The sequence below is a fragment of the Galeopterus variegatus genome, unplaced genomic scaffold, assembly GCF_000696425.1.
Source record: "Galeopterus variegatus unplaced genomic scaffold, G_variegatus-3.0.2 Scaffold1164, whole genome shotgun sequence".
In the NCBI taxonomy this organism is placed as follows: Eukaryota; Metazoa; Chordata; class Mammalia; order Dermoptera; family Cynocephalidae; genus Galeopterus; species Galeopterus variegatus.
Window position 1 is genome coordinate 332,049 of NW_007727275.1, and position 18,428 is coordinate 350,476.

Sequence of the window (18,428 nt, forward strand, 5' to 3'; positions counted from 1 at the left end):
GCGCCGCCGCGCTTCCCAAGCGGCGCACTATCCAGTGCGCCACCGGGCCGGCCCTAGGACATAGTTCTTATCTTTGCTCCACTACAGGTAAGGAAGGGGGTTTTTTTTTCTGGCTTCTTTTGAGATGTTGTCTTTATATTTGATTTTCTGTAGTTTTAAAACGATATGTCTAGGTGTAGTTTTTGTTTGGCATTTCTCCTGTTTGGTGTTCTCTGAGCTTCCTGAATCTGTGGCTTGGTGTCTGACATTAATTTGGGGAAATTTTCCATCAGTATTGTTTCAAATATTCCTCCTATTCTTTCCTCTCTTTCTTCTCCTTTGGTATTCCCATTGTGCATATGTTACACCTTTTGTCATTATCCCACAGTTCTTGGATATTTTGTTCTTCCCCTGCCCCCCCCCAGTCTTTTTTCTCTTTGCTTTTCAATTTTGGAGGTTTCTATTCAGATATCCTGACAAAAATTCTTTCCTCAGCTATGTCCAGTCTACTAATAAATCCATCAAAGTCATTCTAAATTTCTGTTACAGTGTTTTTGATCTCTACTCTTTCTATTTTGTTATTTCTTAGAATTCTCTTCTCTCTGCTTAGAAGCACATATTTGGCCAATAAGGGCTAAGGCAAGGTTCCCGCAGACACCCCCGCCATCTTAGGCTGCCACATTAATACGCCTTTGTGGGCCCATAATGGCGCCACTTGTAATGTCACTTAAGGTGTCATTAGTTTTTAAGGCCCGACAGCATAAGGAAACATGACTTGAAGTAGAGACAAAATTTCTCCCGCTGTAGCTACTCACCACTCCATTTCCTAAACCCTCTCTCCTTTCCTTTGCATCATGGCTGTCATTCATTTCATTTACAGACGAAAATACATGAAAACATATATAGAAGCATACATAATTAAATACATCATTGCTGTTATTATTTTGAACAAACTGTTATCTGTTAGACCAATTAAGAATATGAAAGTAAAAGTTTTTATTTTACCTACACCTATTCCTTCGCTAATGTTCTTTCTTTCTTTCTTTCTTTCTTTCTTTCTTTCTTTCTTTCTTTCTTTCTTTCTGTAGATCTGAGTTGCTGATCTACATCATTTTCCTTCTCTCTAAAAAACTTCTTTCAACATTTATTGCAAGGCAGGTGTACTGACAATAAATTCTCTCAGTTTTTGTTTGAGAATGCCTTTATGTCTCCTTCACATTTTTTGTTTGTTTGCTTCGGCAGCTGGCCAGGCTGGGGGTCTGAACTCCTGACCCTGGTGCTGTAACACCACGCTCTAATCAGCTGAGCCGACTGGCCAGCCCTCTCCTTCACTTTTGAAGGATAATTTCTCAGAGTACAGAATTCTGGGTTGGTGGATTTCTTTCTCTCAGCACTTATTTCAGTATTTCGCCGTACTCTCTTCTTGCTTGCATGGTTTCTGAGAATTAGGACATAGTTCTTTTTTTTTTTTTTTTTTTTTTTTTTTTTTTTTTTTTTTTTTTTTACTTGTTAGGATGGAGTCATGACTTCCAAGTTTCTTACATGCTTAACTGGAAACTGGAAGTCCCAAAAGTGTTTTTACAAGGAAAAAAAAATCAGATGATTTTGTCATGAACAGAACATGCAGAAACACTTAGATGCACAAGTGGCTACTCATGATCCTTGTGTATTGTGGCTTTACACCGTGAATTAAAACGTCAGTTTAGAATTCATCATCAGAGGACTGACACCGTCTTTATCCCTTACTTCACTGAGCCAAAGGTTCTTCAGTGGAGGGCAGCTGCGTGGGTAAGAGGTGAAGTGGCAGAAGCCAGACACTGTGATGTCATTGAGATGTCTTTTAATCTCTATTCCCCCTTCCGCTGAGGAAGTTAGAGATCCTCTTCTCTCACGTGGGTAAGAGGTGAAGTGGCAGAAGCCAGACACTGTGATGTCATCGAGATGTCTTTTAATCTCTATTCCCCCTTCCGCTGAGGAAGTTAGAGATCCTCTTCTCTCACAATGACTAGATGAATCATTTGTCATAAAGAACTATCTACCATCCTGGACAAACACAGAAGAGACGGAGAAGGGCAGGGGAGGGGAGAAGAACCCCTGGGAAACACGCCAGTCTGGTCTCTGCTGTTTCACCCAGGTGGGTAGTGTGGCCAGTGGGTGGCTAGTGCTCTGGCCTCTCCTCTTGTCTGGCAGGCAGCTCCTGGCAGCCTTAGAAAGCTTAAGCTCATTGGTTATTCTGGAGGCAATGCATTAGAAGGCCACGGAGGTGCCAGATATCCACTTAAATCAAGCCACATTGAGAGCACTGAGCCCAGAGGACCTCAGGACACTTCTGGTTCGACTCACACTGGCAGCGGTTAGCCTCCAGCACTTGCCGATCCACATCATCTCCTTGGTCTCCAGGAGGAGCTCGTGATCTTCATATTTCATGGAGAGTGCAGGGAGTATGACTCACCTCTGGAAATTTCTTTTTTTTTTTAACCACTGTTTCCCATTGCATGAGGTTTGAGTGTCTCCACTAGATCTTTGACTTCAGGTTCACTCAGGTTCCTTCTGACAAACATGAAACACAGATTTCTGCATTTAAACTTGTTGAAGAATCTCCCACTGACCCCCTACCACCCCTGGCTGTTGTCAAAAAGACAGGCTGGGGTCACACCACTGGGCAGGTTCTGCTGTTCACATGTGTCCCAGCTGCCCAGTGTGGGTGGACAGTTTCCTTTGGACATACCCATGTGGAACTTGGTTTGGTCTGGAGTTCCATCACTGCCGCTAATGTTATGAGAGGAAGTGGAGGCACAGGGACACATTTGGGGGGTGTACTGGGCTACAGCTCCTCACAATTACTTTCTGTGGGGCACAGCCCAGAGGCCTGGCAACTGGGCTGCACCAAAGCTGACTTGGATTTGTAGTGCAGGCTTTTGGGCCAGGGACACTCTGGGGGAAGCAGAAGCCATGGAGGTCCCAGACCCTGGCACTGTTGGCTGCTTTTGCCATTACAAATCATAGCCTGGCCAAGGCTGGCCCTCCCCAAAAGCATGGCATCTCTGCTTTGATTTGTGCTGGTGGAGAGGTTGCTGTTCCTGGAGGGGACAAGGATGCTCTTCTTCCCCTCCAGGCTGGGTAGGGGGCTGACAGGCATTTTAACTGTGCTGCTAGCCTTCTGCCCTGACTTCTGATACTTCTTAGCCCCTCATTTTCTATTACTTCTCTGAGTATTCCTAGGGTAGGAATTAGAGGTGAGAATGGCAGGCTGGCTGAAAGTCCACTGTTTGGAGTTGGCAAAGATGCTTTGCTCTACCTTGTAGAGTACGGAAGGAGTGTGGATATTGGTCAGATCAGCTGAAAGCAAGTCTTCAGGGTGATGGTGTAGCCCTCCAGCTCAGATCTCTTGTAGCCCAGGAGGAGATAAGTGACCATCACCTCATAGTACTTCTGGCTCGTTAGTTAGTCCTGGATCTCTTCTTGTGTGTAACCCATGAACACCATCGACTCGATCTGCTTGGGGTATATGTCATGAGGGAGTGGCTCCAGGTAAGGCTTTAATTCATCATCTCCATGACTACATTCATCCATAGGTTTTTCATGTTTGTTCTAAAGTGATTCTCTGGCTGGGACTGAGAATGAGAAATTTCTTGAGCAGGTTTTCACCCTCCATGGACATGTAAAAGGGAATATGGTGTTTTCTGTTCCAGTTTCCATAGATTCTTAAAATTCTGTCCATCAAAAGGCAGAGACCTGCTGGCCAGTGTACATAGAATATTCCTAGGGATACATCCTACTTTTGGCCCTGGAAAAGTCTTGGGGCAGAATTAAAAACTGCCACAGAAGGTAGACAGCTTGTTGTGAAAAGGCAAATTCCTTGCTATAGCCAAAGTCTGCAATCTTGATAGTCATGTCAGCATCTAAGAGCAGGTTTTCACATTTAAGTCTTTATGAATGATAAACTCATGGTGACAGTCCTCCACAGCAGACACTATCTGGTAGAGGTTAGTTCAGGGCCCTTTCCTACTGCCATGAGCCACCAGGTACTCACACTTTTCTTTCACTAGCATACTCCTTGACAAGGTAGAGTGTTTCCTCAGTCTCTGTCACTTCAAATAATTTTATTATGTTGGATTGATTCAAAACCTTCATGTTTCTTACTTCACAGGATAGTTTCTGGAGGCTGCAATACTGTTGATCTTGTCAATAATCTTCTCAACTACCTTTTTCCCTATCAGGATGTGTTGGGCCATCTTCTCCCTGGCAAAGTCACCCTTGGCCATGGTCTTAAGAAACTGGTAGCTGCCAACAGAGATGGCTCAGGGGACATGGCTGAAAAAGCACCACAGTCTGTTGGCCTTATTCCTGGGCTTGGAGTCCAGGTGTCCCAAGGTCAGCTTAACATTGACAAAAGCTGGTGAAAAACTTGGTCTGAATCACCTCAAAAGAAAGTAATTTCAAAGGTCCGTCTGATGAACTGATCGTTATAATGAAATCAAGACACAGTGCCAGACAAAAATTTTCTAAAAGGAAAAAAATGAGAGCAAAGAGGAAGAAATAAAATAAAGAAAAAAGACAAAATGAGAAGAATGAAAAAGAGAAAAAAGAAAACAAAGTAAAAAGATAATAAAATGAGAAAAAAATTTTAAAGAGTAAAGAAAAAATAATAACAAACAAAATAGACAAAACCCCACAATGTCAAGGAGGAAACAAGTTAACTTTCCTCCTCGGGGGCAAAGTTCCTCAGATCACTGAAAACTTGAGTAAGAAGGACCACAAACGTAGTCTCAGCCAAGGATCTAAGTGAAGGCTTGGAATTCCATAATCATGGCACAGCAATAAGCACGAACCAATCAAGGCTGGGGGTAATCCACAGTGGTTTTCTCACATTTCGGTCTCAAGAAACTTTTTCTCTTTAAAAACAGATTACTGAGGACCCCAAGGAGCTTTTTTTATGTGGGTTATAGCTATCAATATTTATTTTATTGGAAATTAAAACCCGTGGAATGCTTCAGTGACATTTTCATTTCTAGTTTGAAGAGCTGTTAAAATTTTTGGCTTTTAAAAGCTCGTGATGTCTACACTTCAAATATTTAATTCCCTTTTCTTTAAGTGATTAGTCCTCACATGGTGCCAATGTTTAACTGGCATTATGAAGCTATACAAAATGTTCTGTAGCATAAGACACAATAAGGTTTATTATTAACATCCATAAAGCTGAGGGAGAGATAACTTTCCACATATTTTTATTTCTTATTTACAGTTTTGCCCAGTTTCTTTGGAGTAGATTCCTCCTTTTCGTGAGCCACAGAACTCACTATGTTTCAGGATCTTTACACGTAGAGGTTATAGCTGAGGTCTGAAAAAGCAAGGCTGAACTCTTTCTTTTTTAAATCAACAATTGATCAAGCTACATGTGCCTTTCATTTAGCATGGGTAGTGAGGTCTGTGTGCTGGACATGGTACTGGTACATTAGGGTATAGGAACAAAGATGCACATGCAGAAATTTTTTTAACCATTTATTGAAGTATAATCTAGATACAGGAAAGAACACAAATCATCAGTGGACAGCTTGGTAGTGCTCACAAATTGAACTCCCCTGTTTAACTAAAACAGAACTTAACCAGCTCCCCTACATCTCCCATTCTCTTTCCTAGTTACTTCCTCCACAATAGTAGCCATTCTGTTTTCTAACAGCGTACATTAGTTTTGCTTGGTTTTGAACTGTATATAAATAGATATGTACAGTATTGAATCCTTTATGTCTGCTTCCTTTGCTCAATATGTTGTGAGATTTATCTATACTGTTTACTTGGTTATTCCAAATGCTTGATAGTAGCCCATTGTGTGGCTATAACACAACTAGTTTATTCACCTTACTGTTGCTGGGCATTAGGATAGTTCTGTTTTCTGATTTTAAGAACAGTGCTGGTATAGACACTCTTGTTCAGATCTTTTTATGAACATACTCTAATACACGCTCTTCTGTTGAATATATACCTAGAAATGGAATTTTAACCTTTTTGTGGGAGTATAGTAGTGTATCATTGTGGTTTTAATGTGCATTTCTCTGACGCCTAATGAACTAGAGCATATTTTTATATTTTTTTTGGTCATTTCCTTTCTATGAAGTACCTTTTCGTATTCCAATTTTCTAGTTGTCTCAAAGATATTACAATTTATATGTTTGAACAAATGTCTAAGCAAGGTTTTTAAAAAGTTAAAATTAACTTTTACCTTTTATTCTAACCTTCAGGCTCTATTCATAATACTTTTTGATTTTGTTTCAAAGATTTGAGGAATTATATGCATTTCAGAGGAATTGTAAATGCATATTCTGTAAAAGCAGAAGCTGAAGTAAAATTAGTTCCAAATATGATCTTCCTTCAATATCACAATTATTCAGACTCTTTATTAGAATACAAAGCTACAGAAGATGTGCTATAATTCTCATATCTTGAGGAATTGTAAATGCATATTCTGTAAAAGCAGAAGTTGAAGTAAAATTAGTTCCAAATATGATCTTCCTTCAATATCACGATTATTCAGACTCTTTATTAGAATACAAAGCTACAGAAGATGTGCTATAATTCTCATATCTTGAAAATCCAAATAAAAAAATATTTGTTATCCCCAGAGGGGACAGGTTCAAAGTTCACACAAATGTGCTATATTGTCTAAAATATATCGATAAAAATAATCAAATATCTTCTAATCTTAATATCAAAAGAAGAATGCTGTGATAAAGTTCAAAACTGAGAAAAATGATTACTTCAAGAAGTCAATGTGCAAACGATTAATCTTACTGTTAAGTTCTTACTGTTTAAATGAGGGGTCTACAGTAGGTGCTGCACCTGTTCAAAGGCTGTTAAAACTAAAATGTTTAGTAATATTATCTTACACTCCAATGCCCACATAGATTTAAGCAATATTTCTAGAGGATATTTTCACATGGGCACAGAGTGAGGCAGCAGAATTGACAAGAAAATATATTGCACTGGGAATTAAAAGATAAAAGTTCCAGCATATTCTCTTCTACTGACTAGGTCCTTGACAGCATCCTCAGCATTCTTCTCTAAAATGAGATAAAAATACTTGTCCTACTTAGTTATAGGGTTGTAAACTTTCTTTATGAGATTTCTCTAAAGATACCAATGACATTTTCCTCCCAAACATACAATCTTTTTGACAGGCTGTTTTCAACAAATTATAAAAAATCATAAAAATTATTAAGAATTATAAAAGTTATAAAATTGTTCTATAACTTACTCCTTTTCTTTTCTTTTCTTTTTCCCCTTTTCTTCCTTTCTTTTACAAATACTATAGACATCCACATTTAATTTTGAGTTTAAAATAAAACAATTGGGGCCGAGCCCATGGCACACTCAGGAGAGTGCAGCGCTGGGAGCACAGCAGTGCTCCCACCGCGGGTTCAGATCCTATATAGGGATGACTGGTGCGCTCACAGCGCTTGCTGGCTGAGCGCGGTGCAGCCGGTCTCAAAAAAAAGGACAAAAATAAATAAAAATAAAATAAAATAAAACAATATTTCTAGAGGATATTTTCACATGGGCACAGAGTGAGGCAGCAGAATTGACAAGAAAATATATTGCACTGGGAATTAAAAGATAAAAGTTCCAGCATATTCTCTTCTACTGACTAGGTCCTTGACAGCATCCTCAGCATTCTTCTCTAAAATGAGATAAAAATACTTGTCCTACTTAGTTATAGGGTTGTAAACTTTCTTTATGAGATTTCTCTAAAGATACCAATGACATTTTCCTCCCAAACATACAATCTTTTTGACAGGCTGTTTTCAACAAATTATAAAAAATCATAAAAATTATTAAGAATTATAAAAGTTATAAAATTGTTCTATAACTTACTCCTTTTCTTTTCTTTTCTTTTTCCCCTTTTCTTCCTTTCTTTTACAAATACTATAGACATCCACATTTAATTTTGAGTTTAAAATAAAACAATTGGGGCCGAGCCCATGGCACACTCAGGAGAGTGCAGCGCTGGGAGCACAGCAGTGCTCCCACCGCGGGTTCAGATCCTATATAGGGATGACTGGTGCGCTCACAGCGCTTGCTGGCTGAGCGCGGTGCAGCCGGTCTCAAAAAAAAGGACAAAAAATAAATAAAAATAAAATAAAATAAAACAATTGTGTTCTGAAGTTCATAAGGTTGAGTTTTCGATACTTGATGTGTTTGGTGGCTGTAAACATTGAGGGAGCTGTGGCCTTCTATGATGGGTTACAGTCATTCTTTCCAGTCACAGCCACATCCAAGTGGATTTCACCACTCTCTCCACACACTGATTAAAATACAGTGTTGTGTCACTTGCAGCAATATTAGAGACAACATTGTCCTCATTTCAAAGTTCATCCAACTCCTGTGCTCTTTACTGAAGTCTACAAACAATATGGGACTTCATTTGACTTTCGAAAGTACTCCCATATAAATGTTAGGTTCACCCTCTTTTTCTTTCATAACGATTATATTCTGTCTTGTGCTCTCTCTCTCCCCTATTTTTTTTTCTTTTATATTGTAAGAAAACAGCTGGCTCTTCTACCCTTCTTTCAGAAGTGGTCCTGAAGGACACTGTGGAAGATGATTGCATCTGAATATTCTAGTATCCCTTTATAATTCATTCTGAATTTGAAGTCCTTTGAACCCTCTCTTCAAATTTTGTTTTAATATGCACTATCATGTGGTATAATGAATTTTGTAAGTTTATAACCTACTATGTAATTCGGTACTATATTTGCTTTTTTTTCAGCTTAAAACCCCTCTTCACTGAGTAGATGAGCTTTGCTGGAAGTGGGCACAGAGACTACCAAATGCAGCCAGGCTGTGATTTGGGGAAGCCAAAGCAGAGTCAGGGCTAGCATAGAATGCAAATTTGAGGGAGGAAGGGCATTTGAAGACTCAGATGTCAAGGCTGGCTATTTGGTGTGGGGCTAGGGATCTCACCTGCTTATACGAGAAAACCAGGGTTCACTGCAGAAGAAAATTTGAGAACTTTCCTTCACATCTTTCAAAAAGTCAGACACAAAGGGTCAGTTGAGTCTCTCCTATTTCATACCCCTGACTGCCTATTTTTTAAACATGATCATCAAGGAGTCTTACTGATTTGGGTACCAGATTTCTCTTCTTGATATATATAAAGTTTTCATCATCCTTGTAGAATCTCTTGTATTCGTGGATACTTATTTGTTACTTTAATTTAGGATTGCAATAGCCTTATGCTGCATGGGCTTCTCTATCTTTCTTACTGATACAATTGATCAGTCATTTAAACAATATTTTTTTCATTGCTTTTCCATTGTTGCTTTGTTATTTGTTTTTATTTAAGATCAACTGTGTCTGCTAAAGATTTAATAACATATTTTCAATGTTTCTCAAGGACACTACTGTTTCTGAAGAACACTACTCCAACAGGATATTTAAGCAAAAGGATTCACTACCCAAGTTTCAGAAATATACATCTATCTTCATTTTGGAGTTTCTCAATGTATATCAGCATATTCATGATGCCAAGAAGATCTGAAATTCAAAAACATGTTAAACTTTAATTGTTCTTCCATTTCTCTAATATATTTGACACGATAAGCCTTTTAAAAATTAGCATTTCATGTAACACACTTTGGGAAATAGTAAACTAGAGTAATAATACCTAGCAGAAAAAAAAAAAAAAACACCTTTGAGATGCATCATTCTCAGCTGCCAGTATATAGTGCAATTATTTGTATGTTTAACTTATTCACTGACTTTAGAAACAGGTTATAACAGTTGATGTTTTATGAGGAAGAAGTCTGGTGATAGGTTTTTTGATTCCTTGCTACAAATTGTATCAGTATCATTTAGGCCACATTTGGATATAAGTAAGATAAACTGACAGTGGCTTAAACCTTTTATTATGTATTTATTTACTTATTTATTATTGGCTTAACACTTTAAAATGACATCATCTGCCATTGAGCTAACAAGAATCCTAGAAGCAGGAAGTCCCAGAGATGGTTTAACATGTTTAGGTATTGTCATTCTTCTCTACCATCCTCAGTATGTCAAAAACACTTTCCCCTCGTGGGTGTTAAATGGCAGCTCCAGGCATTGTGTCCCCAGATGACAGAATCATAGCTGGAAGGCTGGGAAGGAGCAACAAAAGTTGCCCAGTGCTGCTCTCTTGTCAGAGCAGAAAGTCTTGACCACAACCTCCTGGCAGATTTCCCCTTATGTCCAAGTGTTCAGAGCTGGCAAAATGGATTAGGATTGCCATGATTCACTTAATCCAAAAATACTTCTTTTGGCTTGAATGCGTTTGCTGCCTGAACAATCTAAAAGTTATATTAGAAAAGGAAAAGAGGAAATGTCTTTTAGGGAGGGAATCAAGAGTGTTTACCACATTCTTACTTTAAAATTATATGTGTTACCAAATCTTTATCTGTGAATACAAAGTCACAATACAAAGAAACCGAAGTTTGTGTCTTTGCCTCCACCTACATTTTCAGAACATCCTTTCCAACTGCTGCAAATATTTCTGGTAATGTTTAAAGGAGTCACACTTCAGCCTGTCAGTTACAGACAATACCTAGCATCTCTATATTGTTTCACTTTTGCTCATATTCCCCTCAGGCACAATGTCTGATGCCCATGAAGCTGTTTGATCAGTTCCTGTCATTGTCATTCCTGATTAGGCCATCGTGAGCACATCAATGTCTATGCCAAGACTAAAGACACACAGTATATCCAACAAAGCCAGTCGTCAATATGCTAAAGCACTAAGAGTTCTGCAAGAGTCAGGGAGAAAGCCCCCACCTTATTCTGAGCCCCTTTGGGCCCCCGAGAAGCAGTAAAGTTAGACAAAAGAACAATAAATCAGATATGACAGAAGTTATGAAACTATCTCTCAAGAATATTAAAATAGCCATTGTGACTGTTTTCACCCAAATGAAGGAAAACGTTGGAAAAAAATTCCCTATATGGAAATATCAGAAAATTAGAAATTGCGGGCCGACCCCATGGTGCACTCGGGAGAGTGCGGCGCTGGGAGTGCAGCGGCGCTCCCACCGGGGGTTCAGATCCTATATATAGATGGCTGGTGTGTTCACTGGCTGAGTGCGGTGCGGACGACACCAAGCCAAGGGTTGCGATCCCCTTACTGGTCACAAGGAAAAAGGACAAAAAAAAAAGAAAATTAGAAATTGCAGAACAAAAGACCATGCAGTAGTGAATGGATTAACAATGGTGGTCAGGAGCATGGTTCTGAGGGTTTTAAAAGAAGCCCTCTGCTCCCACCATCTTGTAATGTGAGACCCCTGGGTCACTGTCACCACCACCAGATGGACTTTGGACTTTCCAGCTTCAGAAACTGTAAGCAACAAATTTCATTTTTATAAATCACCCAGTTGCATGTATTTTGTTATAAGTAACAGAAACAGACTAATACACCTATGTTGTCCATTATAGTAACCACTAAACACATGTGGCTATTTAAATTTAAATAAATTAAAAATAAAAGGCAGCTAGCTGGTTAGCTCAGTTGGTTAGACTGGTTATAACACCAGGGTCACAGATTCAGACCCCAGTACTGGCCAGTGCCAAAAAAGTAAATAAATAAAAATTTATTAATTAATTAAAAATTAATTAATTAAAAATTCTATTCCACAGCGGCACTAGGTATAGTTCAAGTGCTCAGTATTCATGTATGGCTGGTGGCTACTGATTTGAACGGCACAGATATCAAAGTTTTTCATCATTGCAGACATTTCTATTAGTGTTATTCTAACAGAAAACAAAGGAAAAAATCCTTACAATCTCAGAATAGGCAAAAAAGATGTTTTAAATAGAACACAGTAAGTATAAATTATAAAAGAAAAATTGATAAAATTGTACTTTATAAAAATGTAATAATTTTACTCTCAGAAGGACTACATCAAGAAAGTAAAAATGCAGGACTGGCCAGTTAGCTCAGTTGATTAGAGCACAATCTTACAATACCAAGGTCACAGGTTCAGATCCCCTACTGGCCAGCTGCCAAATTAAAAAAAAAAACCAAGAAAGTAAAAATGTAAACCATGCCACAGGCTTGAAAAAAAATACAGTTGCTTACAAAGTTGAGAATACACTTACAATACAATCTAGTAACTCTACTCCTAATACCCAAGAGTAATGAAAACATACATGCTATGGTCTGAATGTTTGTCCCTTCCAAACCTAATGTGGAAGCTTGATCCCTAATGTGGCAGTATTAAAAGGTGGGGCTTTGGAAGGTGATTGGACCATGAGGGCTATGCCCTCAATAAATGGATTAATCGGGCCGGCCTGTGGCTCACTCGGGAGAGTGCGGTGCTGATAACACCAAGGCCACGGGTTCGGATCCTATATAGGGATGGCCGGTTTGCTCACTAGTTGAGCATGGTGTTGACAACACCAAGCCAAGGGTTGAGATCCCCTTACCGGTCATCTTTAAAAAAATAAAATAAAATAAATGGATTAATCTACTCATGGATTCCTGGACTAATGGATTAATGAATGAGTGGGTTATCATGGGAGTGGCATGCTAGCTTTATAAGGAGAGCAAGTAAGCACATTAATGTGCTCTCCCCCATTCACAATGTAATACCCTGCATTGCCTCAGGACTCTACAGTGAGTCCCCACCAAGAAGACCCTCACTAGATGTGCCACCTGGACCTTGGACATCCCAACTTCCAAAACTGCAAGAAATAAATTTTGTTTCTTTACAAATTACCCAATTTCAGGTATTCTGTTATAAATGACAGAAAATGGAATAATACAATATCCCCACATGAAGATTTGCAAATAAATGTTTCGGAATAGCCCCACACTGGAAATAAATCAACTATTCATAAACAGGTAAATGAATAATCAAATGGAAATACAGTCATACAAAGGAATACTATTCAGCAGCAAAAAATGTAATAAACTATTGATAAACACAGTAGCGTGGATGAATCGCAAAAACATTATGCTGAATGAAGAAAGACAAAAACAAAAGATTACATAAAGTATGCTTCCATTTATATGGAATTCTAGAAAAGAAAATTCTAATCTATAGTGACAGAAAACAGATCCAGGTTTGTCTGGAGCTGGTGGTGGGGTAAATGGTCTGGGGAAAGGCACTAAGGAACTTTTTGAGGTTGATGGAAATGCCCTGTATCTTAATTGTGGTGCTGGTTTCCTGAGTGCATATATTTGTCAAAACCCATCAAAATGTGCGCTTAAAAGAGACGCATTTTATTGTATGTAAATTATACCTCAATAAAACTGATTTTTTTAATCAGCCAATTATACTTATTAAATATATATAATAAACACAATCAAGTTTTAGTTTATAGTTTGAACTTTATATAAGAAAGAAGAAGGAATTGAGAGAAAGAGAAAGGCAGGATGTAGAAAAAAACAATACAGATTAATTTCAGGTTATTTCAAAATTGTGAAATGGAAGCGGGAGAAATAGTCATCTGACTTATTTAGATTTACATATTTTTATTTGACATATCTTTTGTGTAATCAGAAGCACAAAACTACTTTGCAATTATGTTTACCCTCAGTAAAATTATGTACAAATATCATTTCACTCGCAAATTTAGACAGATTTTTATGTAAATACATATTTGAGAAAATATTTTCCTTGCTTATTTCCAATCTAGAAATTAGATAATACTAGGCATAAAAAGTTTTGATTCTTCCATTTATATGGAATTCTAGAAAAGAAAATTCTAATCTATAGTGACAGAAAACAGATCCAGGTTTGTCTGGAGCTGGTGGTGGGGTAAATGGTCTGGGGAAAGGCACTAAGGAACTTTTTGAGGTTGATGGAAATGCCCTGTATCTTAATTGTGGTGCTGGTTTCCTGAGTGCATATATTTGTCAAAACCCATCAAAATGTGCGCTTAAAAGAGACGCATTTTATTGTATGTAAAGTTCCATTTATATGGAATTCTAGAAAAGAAAATTCTAATCTATAGTGACAGAAAACAGATCCAGGGTTGTCTGGAGCTGGTGGTGGGGTAAATGATCTGGGGAAAGGCACTAAGGAACTTTTTGAGGTTGATGGAAATGTCCTGTATCTTAATTGTGGTGCTGGTTTCCTGAGTGTATATATTTGTCAAAACCCATCAAAATGTGCGCTTAAAAGAGACGCATTTTATTGTATGTAAATTATACCTCAATAAAACTGATTTTTTTAATCAGCCAATTATACTTATTAAATATATATAATAAACACAATCAAGTTTTAGTTTATAGTTTGAACTTTATATAAGAAAGAAGAAGGAATTGAGAGAAAGAGAAAGGCAGGATGTAGAAAAAAACAATACAGATTAATTTCAGGTTATTTCAAAATTGTGAAATGGAAGCGGGAGAAATAGTCATCTGACTTATTTAGATTTACATATTTTTATTTGACATATCTTTTGTGTAATCAGAAGCACAAAACTACTTTGCAATTATGTTTACCCTCAGTAAAATTATGTACAAATATCATTTCACTCGCAAATTTAGACAGATTTTTATGTAAATACATATTTGAGAAAATATTTTCCTTGCTTATTTCCAATCTAGAAATTAGATAATACTAGGCATAAAAAGTTTTGATTGAACACTTTGATTTCCATGCCAAAAGACCAGAATCTCTAATATTCAACAAACTCTTCTAATTTCATCAACGGTTAGTCTTGTGGAATGTAGAATTTGGCACTAGAAAACCACATTATTCCACTGACAATTAGATAACATGATCATGTCCTTAGAGCACCAATATTAAACTAGTGGAACATCAGAAAAAATAAAACTGTGAATTATCATTTTCTTTAGGAACATATGTATTTTTTCCTATTATTTGCTCCCCCACTTTTTCCCCAAACTGACTTTCTATCTAGTGCTCGATAATTTCAGGGCATTGTTAGCTGAAATGATTAAGATTTGTAAAGCCTTATTTTCCTATTTATTACAAAACAACATAGAATCTGGGAATGTTAACAAAAATGTTAACAGCATTTTTGTTTTTCACAAATTTAAAAATGGGAAAAAAATTAAAAATTTTAAAATTTTAAAAAGCAAAAATCAAATCTAAAAATGGAAAGAAAAAGTACATCATTTTTACATAAATACTGTAAGTTTTATTCAAATAATAAAAATCAGTTTTGCCAGAATCCCAGAAGAAAGCAAATACTTTCATTTTCCTTCATGGAGTTATATAATGAGTGAATTTAATGAGTGAATACATGAAATATGAATAATCATTTACAAAGTGTACCCAAAAAAGTCCTAAAAACTCACAATTAGCTGCAATTCTTATCAACACTGAGACTTGATTCTACACAAGCTTTGTCAAGTCAGATGGATTTATTTAGGAAAAATATGTTATCACATATTTCAGGAAGCAGAGGAATAGAGCAAGAAACTGTGGCCCTGCCAACAGTGACCACAGAAGCCATAATCTAGTCTGCAGGCAGCCTGTTCAGTCACTGTGTAAAGAGAGCTGTTCCCTAGCTGATCTGGGGTAGCAGTGATGCTCCCAATGGTGATGACAGCACTAAAGTAGCAAGGGTGAAAATGTCAAATTCTGCTTAACACATTCAGAGTTGAGTGATGGTAGGACATTCCAAGGAAGAGACTTCATTACTTCTGTTATATTGAGGATTAGACAGAGTTCAGGATCAAAGTTAGAGATGAGCTCTGGCAATTTTTTGTTTGGGTCAAACTTGTCCCATTACTTTAGCAATTAGCTACAAATGACAATATGGTGGCTAACAAGACCATAAGCTCTACGGGTAATCTTAACACCAGACTATTATGTGTCAGGCACTGGTTATGTATCTCTAAATTATTACAGTTAAAAACAATTCTTTGAGATATTAATACCATTCCCCTTTCAAAGTTGAGAGTTCTAACAAGTTTAAAAAAAAAAAAGCAAACAAAAAACAAAGATGACAATGCTGGGGCTTATCACAACTAAGTTCAAGGCCACACAGCTAGGAAAGGCGGCAGGTCTGTCCAAAACCTGTGATGATAAAGAACTTCTGGTTCCCATGTCTTGTTCTTCACATTACTGAGGAAGCTTAATAGAATAAGCCAATCATCAGCAAGTTCCATAATGATAACTAATATCGATTAGGTAGTTACTATGTTCTAGGTACTCTTCTAATTACTTTACCGGCACCACCATAACCCTCTTTTATATGATGTTTATACTAAAAAATGTGGTTTAAAAAGAATTTCAAATCAAGCCTTGGCAAGAAGCAAAATTCCAAAACATATATCAAAATATATTAAAATATCAAAACATATTTTCCAACATTGCATGAGGCTTGCTCACAGTCTGGTAGGGGAAAGTGACAAAGAACAATTGTGATACAGGGTTTTAAAACAAAACAAAGAACAATTGTGATACAGGGTTTAAAAACAAAGATGTTATCTTGGGGGATTGTATAGGAAGTTAGTGAAACACTTGGAAGAGGTCCCAAAATTGACCTGGGATAGTCACTGTGAATGAAACCTGCAAATGATATTCCAAAGGACAGAGGGGGAAAAAATGCAGTGCAATGTCTCCTTTTTGATTCATGACTGAACTAGATAAATTGCAGGGAGTGAAAAATTCTGCCGGACAGCCACAGCCGTAGAATGATTAATTGGTCTCCAGTCACCAACCAAATATTACATTGCAACATAGACTTTAGAGAGAGCACATTTTAGTGATCTGGGTTTGAATGCTGCATTCATCACTGTCTAATCGCATGAATCTCAGCGATTTCATTTCTAAAATGAAAATATTGCCAACTCTTAAGGAAGCCATGAATACTAAAGAAGGAACATTTTTTGAAGTCATTGAATCAATAGTAGCTGTTGTTATTAATGTTTCTGTTTTGGCTTCCTAATGTAACTGTCCTCCCTAAGAGAACTCAACAGTCCATGTTTCTTTTCCTCTAGGCTCCCAGGACTCTTAAAACCTGCAGGGGGTCATTAACATTTCATGGAGACAGACAACAGCATTCATCTTTTCTACTCTCTGGGTGTTACTGGAGACAGTGATCTAGTTCTGTGTAAGTTTATGCCTCTAAAATTTTAACTAGTTTGCCTTAAAATGAACAACAGAATCATAGTATGATGTGGCATAAAACTAATCAGAGCCAGCTGTCTGTTTCCCCCTTTTTCCTAAGGGGGAGCCATTTATTCCTATGATGACTTAAAAAGATTTTCCCCACTTCCCAAGTCTTGAAAAGATGTGAAGGAGTATTTGTTGGCTAAATGAAAGCCAGAATAGCTGCTGTCACCTAAATTTAGAGAAGCTGAAAAGAAAAAGGTTTTCTTTTTTAAAATGGAATTAAATATATTATTATCAAAGGGATCCCTGGGCAGGTAGATTAGAAATAATTTTAAATGTTTCTAAAATTATAAAATAATAAATTTAGAAAAATTTTACTTGGTTTTTAACATTCTTCCCTTTTACTCACAAGAAACATCTTTAATTTAAACAAAGACTTTCTTTTTTTCCACATTACTCTTTTGCACAAACAAAATACTAATTAGCATTAACACATTGCATCTAAAAATGGAAAGTTAACTCACAGGATCTGTGATAAAAGCAATCCTTAACTATTGCACTCTGCTCCTTACTTGCCTCTATTTCCCCCAATTTTTTTTTTTCAACTAAACCCTATGCTTCCCTGGACTCATAACTGCATCTAAAAATGGAAAGTTAACTCACAGGATCTGTGATAAAAGCAATCCTTAACTATTGCACTCTGCTCCTTATTTGCCTCTATTTCCCCCAATTTTTTTTTTTCAACTAAACCCTATGCTTCCCTGGACTCATAATTACGGAAGCAAAACATGGGGGATTATTAACTACATTACAGTTTTTCATTATGTGAGCATAAGGAGGTTCATATTTAAATATGTCAACAGAAATCTAGGCTGTCGAGGCAGAAATAATTTTGTAAAGTTTCTTGGGAACCAAATGTGAAGATTGATCTGGGAAACATTTCTGACAGGGTCAGAGAGTGTTCCTATGACAAATAACAAAGGCTTTATAGACAGAAAAGGCTGAAGAAAGCAGAAATAGAGAATAAAAATATGGATTGGTCATTTCAAAGTTACTTTCCTTGTAAGGTGGGGACAGGGAGACAGAACAATAGGACAATAACTGATTAGTAAACATCAGGTTGCTTCAGGCTGTCTCTTTTGTGTAAGTATGAAAGTACAGGGAACCTCATTGTCATAGGTATTGAAGATTTAAACTGGAGAATTTCAGAAATTGGCTGTTATTTCTTTCTTCTAACTTTAAAGGTCAGACCTAATTGATGTGGAACTTTAGCAGGGGTGACTCCATTTTGGTCTTTAGTCTGGTCTGTTGAGACCTAGTGCAGGAACTTAGACCAAAACAATGGCCTTCAATTATTCTTACTTAACAGATGCATGTAAGTCCATTGCTGTCATG

The 18,428-nt window shown here is 37.2% G+C and overlaps 2 pseudogenes; both read right to left on the reverse strand.

Annotated features, from left to right (window-relative positions):
• The window catches only part of LOC103592513, a 9,818-nt pseudogene extending 7,412 nt beyond the window's left edge, over positions 1–2,406 (reverse strand).
• A 1,382-nt stretch (positions 2,407–3,788) lies between these two features.
• On the reverse strand, positions 3,789–5,644 carry LOC103592514 (annotated as a pseudogene).
• Between the last annotated feature and the right edge of the window lie 12,784 nt (positions 5,645–18,428).